Source organism: Saccostrea cucullata, unplaced genomic scaffold (genome assembly GCF_032062105.1).
Source record: "Saccostrea cucullata isolate Sc308-1 unplaced genomic scaffold, CSIRO_AGI_Scuc_v1 ctg8186, whole genome shotgun sequence".
NCBI classification, from domain to species: domain Eukaryota; kingdom Metazoa; phylum Mollusca; class Bivalvia; order Ostreida; family Ostreidae; genus Saccostrea; species Saccostrea cuccullata.
Genome location: NW_026928396.1, coordinates 8,744 through 15,858, shown reverse-complemented (window position 1 = coordinate 15,858; position 7,115 = coordinate 8,744). Strand labels below are relative to the sequence as shown.

The window sequence follows — 7,115 nt, the reverse complement described above, 5'->3', positions numbered from 1 at the left end:
CCTTAATCAAACCAACTTATTGGCTTATTGTTGGGCCAATGTAACAGTTAATATTGGGCCACTGTTGGGCCAATGTATTTTTCAATGTTGGACAAACGTCATTTTTGTACAGTTGGGCCATTGTAAGCAATTAATGTTGGGCCATCGGTATTTTGCTCATCGGCCCTTAATCAGACCAACTTGTTGGCTTATTGTTGGACCAACGAACGGATATCATTGAGCCATTGTTGGGCCACTTATTCTTTCAATATTAGGAAAACATAATTTTTGGGCCAACGTTGGTTTGTATCTTATTGGCTCTCCATCATGACAACTCATTTGCTCTTCACTGGTTGGCCATTTGTCCTCAAAATTGACAAACAAATATATACAATAAGGTTATACTAGTTTTGTAGTACAGTTTAATGGTAAAAGCCCTTTAATACTATCTATATATGCTATATATGCTAGATTAATAGTTTAATACATATTCTCAATATTCTCATAGAATTGCCATCAACAAGTATTGCATTGTAAGTAGCTCTACATTAATTAAAAAACTGAGGAAAAGGAAATCAAAATATAAAATTAAATTATAACATACTATAATTTTATTGCTCAGTGCATGAAGAAAACATTAATAAAGAATTAAAAGTTGATGCTCACTTCAAGCGATACATGTAGGGTTACATGACTGTATACTCCCTCTCTAATGTAAATTATGCACAAGTTCAGTAAATTACAGGTATCAATAAGCACGTCTAACAAATAAACAAAGCCCTCCTGTTCTTAAAATAATACTAAAATGAATCCCGTCATTTTGTTTACTTACACAAAAAAAATGTTTCTGGCATCTGCATCGTGTTTATAACCGACAAACAGACACAAAAAAGGGTAGAACTACAGGTATGTCACACTATATCACAGAAAAAAGTTAGGCATTGCCACTTTCCATCTGATCCCTCTCCTAAGTCTCCATTTCCTCTTCCCGAGTCTCCTCCTCCCCCTTCTTTTCTTCTCTGTCCGTTTCTTCCTCCCTTATCCCTGTCCTTGGCATACCTTAGCCATTCTTTGATTGTGTTCTCCATGTCTTTTTAGATTCTCCAGTAGCACTAAAATTGTAATATTTGGTACTTAATACATTTGTTACTTTTCTCAGTAAAGTGTAAACATACGATTAAATCTACAAGTATATCACTATATGTTTAAGCTGTCAATTAAGGAATAACCGTCTTTTTTGTTTCATGGTGTGATTAAGTGATTAGCTTGCGTGATGAAGGCATTTATGCATAATTTATACGCTTGATAATCATCATCAAAATAATTTTGATTCAATGTTGCCCCATACAAAATACATGTATTGAAAATTTGTCGTTACACTGAACAAATTTTAATTGAAAGAACACAATTTATTTTTTGTACTGAATGAATTTTGTTTTAACTTCAGCAAATTCAACATTTTCAAATGTTTGATCATGTTCTCGGCGTTAAGTGTATATAAGTAAATTAAGTGGTAGACTTCGGAAATGTATTCTACTAGACACAAATTTCAATTTAAATAAGGAGCAAATTATTAATTGTTTTAACTGTATCAAAACACATTTTTATACTTTCATTTATTTTTCTTGTATATAAACAAAAAATTTAATCACTGATCATTTATTTTGTATCGATAAATTATGAGAATTTTAAATTTTTTTTAGCTAGATTGATTTTTCAAGTAGGATTGGTTGTAGATTTATTTCTGATTGTAGAGACGATCAGATTTGTTAATATACAGATTTGTAACAATTAAATGCTTATACACATTGGCCCAATATTGGTCCAATATATTGGGCCAACATTGGACCAAGGAGCAAAATGACACTGGACCAACGGCATTTGCCAACATCGGCCCAATGTTCTTGTTGACGTTTCGCCAACAATGTCGCATTCATTGGGCCAATGTTGGCGCGACGTTGGGCCAATATCTGTAGAAATAACACTCTACATTGGGCTAACGTTGGCCCAACATATCGGGCAAACATTGGGTCGATGAGTAAACTTAAATTGGGTCAATGCCATTTGCCAACATTGGCCCAACGTTGGCCCAATGTTAGCATGCTGTCTGTACAGTGTTGACCCAACAGCACCTGGCCTCTGCACTTCCCCGTGTCTGATTTACACAGATTTGTACATAATATCGTTTAAGAACTAAACGTTAATTCAGCTGTGCCGAGGCAAACATATTAATACTTACAAAGTGAGTGCAGATATGCAAGGTATCAGTCTCATTACGCTCGTGTCAGATTAAAAATGGCGCGGATATTACAAGTAGCCCGGTTGTTGTCTACCCATGATGCTCAGTCTGATTCATGGTATATTGGGCCAACGTAGGGCCGATGCCAATCCCCAATCAAATATTTTCTCTCATGATAATAGTTTTATGATTATAATGCCAACAGTTAGCCCAACATTAGCGCACTATTATACATAACCAGCTATCAATATTCCATGTTGGGCCATTGTTGGCCCAATCAAGGTAACCCAACATAGATAATAGAACCATAATGTAAGATTTGGCCAACGGTGTTCTTCTGTCTGGGTTATTACAAATAAATAAGCATATACACAATTCAAAAAATAGAATAAAACACTCTTTGGTGCTTGATCACTTAAGTGCAAAGTTAAAATGTTGAAAATATCATATCTAAACAAAAGCAGTCATCCAATGATAAGCATGTACATAGAAAGTCCTCTTAATTATTTCAGAATGTACCAACGTTGTCCCAACGTAAAGCTCAGCAGCTAATTATAAAATTGACACCATCAATTAGTTGGCAGTATAATATTTGGGCCAACGTTCGCCCAATATAAATATCCCATCTTTGAAGACCTAAACAAAATAACACTTGTGTGTATTACAAACATTGGGCCAACGTTGGGCCAACATACTACTACCAACTTGATAGGACACGTTCTTTAAGGGTGTATTACAAACAATGGGCCAACGTTGGGCCAACATAATACTACCAACTTGATAAGGCACTTTCTTTAAGGATGTATTACAAACATTGTGCCAACGTTGGGTCAACATACTACTACCAACTTGATAGGACTCGTTCTGTAAGGGTGTATTAGAAACAATGGGCCGACATTGGGCCAACATACTACTACCAACTTGATAAGGCACTTTCTTTAAGGATGTATTACAAACATTGGTCCAACGTTGGGCCAACATACTACTACAAACTTGATAAGGCACTTTCTTTAAGGGTGTATTACAAACAATGGGCCAACGTTGGGCCAACATACTACTACCAACTTGTAAATACACTTTCTTTTAGGGTGTATTATAAACATTGGTCCAACGTTGGGCCAACGCCATGATCCTTCCTTCTTTGGAAACTAAAGTGAATGGAAGTTGCTTACGTTGGACCAACAATGGGCCAACATAGGAATTCCGTCATGGTCGAGAAGGTTGACTTGGTAACATTGGTCCAACGTTGGCCCAACGTTGTTCCCCCAACGCCAACCATACAACCTTTAACAAATGTTGGCCCAACATAGTCATGCTATCTGGGAACAAGTCTGTACATTTGTAAAGTATATATGTGTTTAGGGCATTAACAGTACGATCAACAAATGAAACACAGCTATGTGGGATATAACAGAAAAAACAGCAAAATTTAAGAGATGAATTGAATAGCAACCCAAGTTATACTGTACGATGCTTTTTATTAAAAGAAGTTTGAACTGCTCCAACCGAGGTTATAGCAGTATAACTTGGTTTGCTATTTAATTCATTCCTTATAATATATACTGAAAGGAAAAAGAAATGCATGGTAAACTTTTGAGGTGAATTAAATTTGTTTTTCTTAAAATATGTTTTAAATTTTATATCTAAATTTTAAAATCATCTTTCAAAAAGATATAACCAAATTCCCATTTGATTTTGTCTGATAATTCATGAGTTACTGAAGCTCAAATGACGATACCCCACAAAAGTGAAAATCGAAAACTCTCATTATCTTCAATTTTTCTCCTGTGCATCTGTCAGAGCCTTATTTCTCCTTTGCATGACATTTCATTAGAGTGTTTATCTTTCAGACCCTGGCTATATTTGGCATGGGTAACCACGCAAAAAATAGGTCAAACGGCGCGCGCATGCGCCAGTCAGAGGAATAAAACAGTAAGTGACTGGCTCAAAAAATCAAATTGGGGAATTGTTTTCTTTCAAATTTCGTATGAATGTAATGATTATAATCATCTACTGTATAAATGGCTTTTTTTGGTAGTAAGGTGGCGATTTAAGAGATGACAGGACGAATAACCGGTTCGTAACATGGCTCTGTTTCGCGTTAATGTCATCGTCACGGTTGATTGAAAACCATTCCAGACCCTCTCTGACAACGGGTAGCAAGTTTTATAGGGGAAAATTTACAAGAAACTGCTAAGTCAACCGAAAACAAGACCCCATTGAACTTCCGTAAACTGTGCCAAAATTGAAAGAAATTGCGTAATGTCTCTTAATATTGAAAAACGATGTGCATACCTCATATGCATCAAATAATGCAACAAGATCATATGTTTTCATTTATCCTCAAAACTTGCTTTGTATTCAGGCATAGTGGCTTCTACGTCAGTTATCTTTTTCCGTCAGTATTTTTTGAACAAAAAATATCAACAGAGTATTCATGACTGATTAACAGGGACAGAACAAGAGTCAGAGCATATGTAGAATGTCAGAATCTATATAGAAAACGTATGAACAGAATCTCAACAATGTAGGGCATAATGTGTCCCTTTTCTCCCACATTTGACCTGATTTTTTTTCTCTTCTTCTAAAATCAATCAAATCAATGCAATAACGTGACGTCATAAATTTTACGGTTGAGTAATTCTGAATACTGATTTTGGTGCACAGTAACTAAATTTCTCTTCTGACCATTTTTCGTAATTTTCGGTCATGTGGTCAAAATGTTTTCGAACATTATGCTACACTGCGTTTCTTTTTCCTTTCAGTATAATTTTCCATCATCAAGAATAGAAAACATACAACTTCTCTCTTAAAAACATCTTCAAAATGTTCATATTTTAAAAGTAACCTCTAGCGGATTATTAGTTCTTGATATAAGTCATTATGACTTAAGAAAACAGTTAAGATTAATTTTTATCCAATCAAAAAACGCATACAACCAAAATTAAATTATTCTCTGAAATAAACTATATTGTTTGTCTGGATTGATTTTAATTTTCTGTGATATTAGTAGAATATTTTCTTGTTTTGGATTACCTTTAATAATAAAGGACACAATTTCAAGAGACAAGAAGATTCTGTGCATTCCATGACTTAATCAGCTAGAGTTTATGTTTAATAGTTAAGAGTTTATGTTTAATCATTAAGAGTTATGTTTAATCATTTAGAGTTATGTTTTTGTTTTTATGTACCTTACAGCATTGTTTCAGATGCTAAAACAGTTGGGTAGTACATGTATATTGATTTGTCTCGCAGAATAAAAGAATTCTGTTTGTCTAAATATGAATAATTTTACGCTGTTTACACCAATTAATAAAGGCAAAAAAAAAAAGAATATAAAGTATTATTTTCTGAGTATATCTGTAATAGTCCTTTCTAACTCTACTAGTCAGAGACCAGGATAGCTTATGCATTGGTAAGACGTCTGCCATTCATCTGTCTGTAAGCAATTTGTAAAATTTCTTCTCCCACTACAGTTTGGTCCAATTTCATACATTAAGATATAATTCTATGTATTGATTTGATTTGGACGAACAGTTTTGACTTTGTTCTTAGAAATAAAATTGCTCTGAAATTATTTCATAACACTGTACTCCGAAAAACAATTTTGATTTAATATCAACAATATTAAGACAAATGATTTTTATTTTTTCACTTCTACAAATGATGTTGCCAACTAATTATTCAAAATAGAATTTCTTATAAAACTCTATTCATCCTGGTAATTTTTGTACAGGTATGATTAAGAAAACCATGGTTACTAAAGGTAAAAAGATCTTTAAACTGCTTTCAAAAATATTACTCCTTATACAAGTTTGGTCCAATATCAACAACGCTTGCTTCAAAATTAAACTATACGAAGATACAATATTCTCTTTAAAAGTTTTTGATATTGACCAATCGTTTTGACATGGTAACTGAAAGTAGACATTTCTGTGAAATTCTTTTAAAACTACTGCCTCTACAGTTTTTTTCAACAAGTAGGTTGTATTAAGATATCTTTTTGTTATAAAAATACACCATTAGAGGCACAGTCTTGTCAGAGGCGTGTTTCCCCCTTTTTAAACAGTTAATTATATTTATACAAAGATATCCTTAACTGTAGAAGCAATAAAATGTTAAGATAGTTATAGTGTGAAGAATATAAACACGATGGAGGATTATGTTTCAGATTCTTGATATCCAGGCTATTTTTGTAATTAAAAAATTTGGAAACAAAATCTAGTCGATGTATATTTTTTTGTAAATACAAGGAGTAGTCTTTAACTTGAAATATGGTGGAATACAAGACTGGGTCTTTTTGTGATTAAGAATTTTACGTATATTAACGCATCAATTCTTTTATTTTCATATTAAAGTTTAAGAAAAAGATGGATAGTTTTAGCTGCATTTTCTTCAGAAAAACGTGTGGGGTTAAAAAGCCTATGATAATCTTATGCGTGAAAAGAACAAAATACTTGCTGTGGCCTTCAACTCGACATTTAGATATATCGACGGCATATTGTCAATTAACAATGGTAATTTCCATTCCTACGCCGATGCGATATAACCTGGTGAGCTTGAGATGAAAGATACCACAAAGTCTGACACATCTTTTTCGTACTTGAAAAAGACGTTAATGGTAATCTAACAACCAAGCTATATAATAATCGTGATGACTTAAACTTTTCTATCGTCAACTTCCTTTACTTATGCAGCAATATACCTTCATCATCTGCATATGGAGTATATATATCAGTTGATTCGATACGCAAGAGCATACTCTACGTATTAACGATTTCTAAAATGAGGTAAATTATTGGCAAGCAAGTTGATGAAAGAAGAATATCAGCTGTCTCGTTTAACGTCATCATTTCATAAGTTCTATGGTCGATACAATGACTTTGTCAGCAAATAC

The 7,115-nt window shown here is 33.6% G+C and overlaps 1 long non-coding RNA gene across 1 annotated transcript; it reads right to left on the bottom strand.

Annotated features, from left to right (window-relative positions):
- Window positions 1–384: 384 nt before the first annotated feature.
- On the bottom strand, window positions 385–2,542 carry LOC134277455 (uncharacterized). The gene is made up of 2 exons (XR_009994259.1): window positions 2,219–2,542; window positions 385–1,091 (listed from the first exon to the last, which is right to left on the bottom strand). It is a non-coding gene; the product is annotated as an uncharacterized LOC134277455 (long non-coding RNA).
- Between the last annotated feature and the right edge of the window lie 4,573 nt (window positions 2,543–7,115).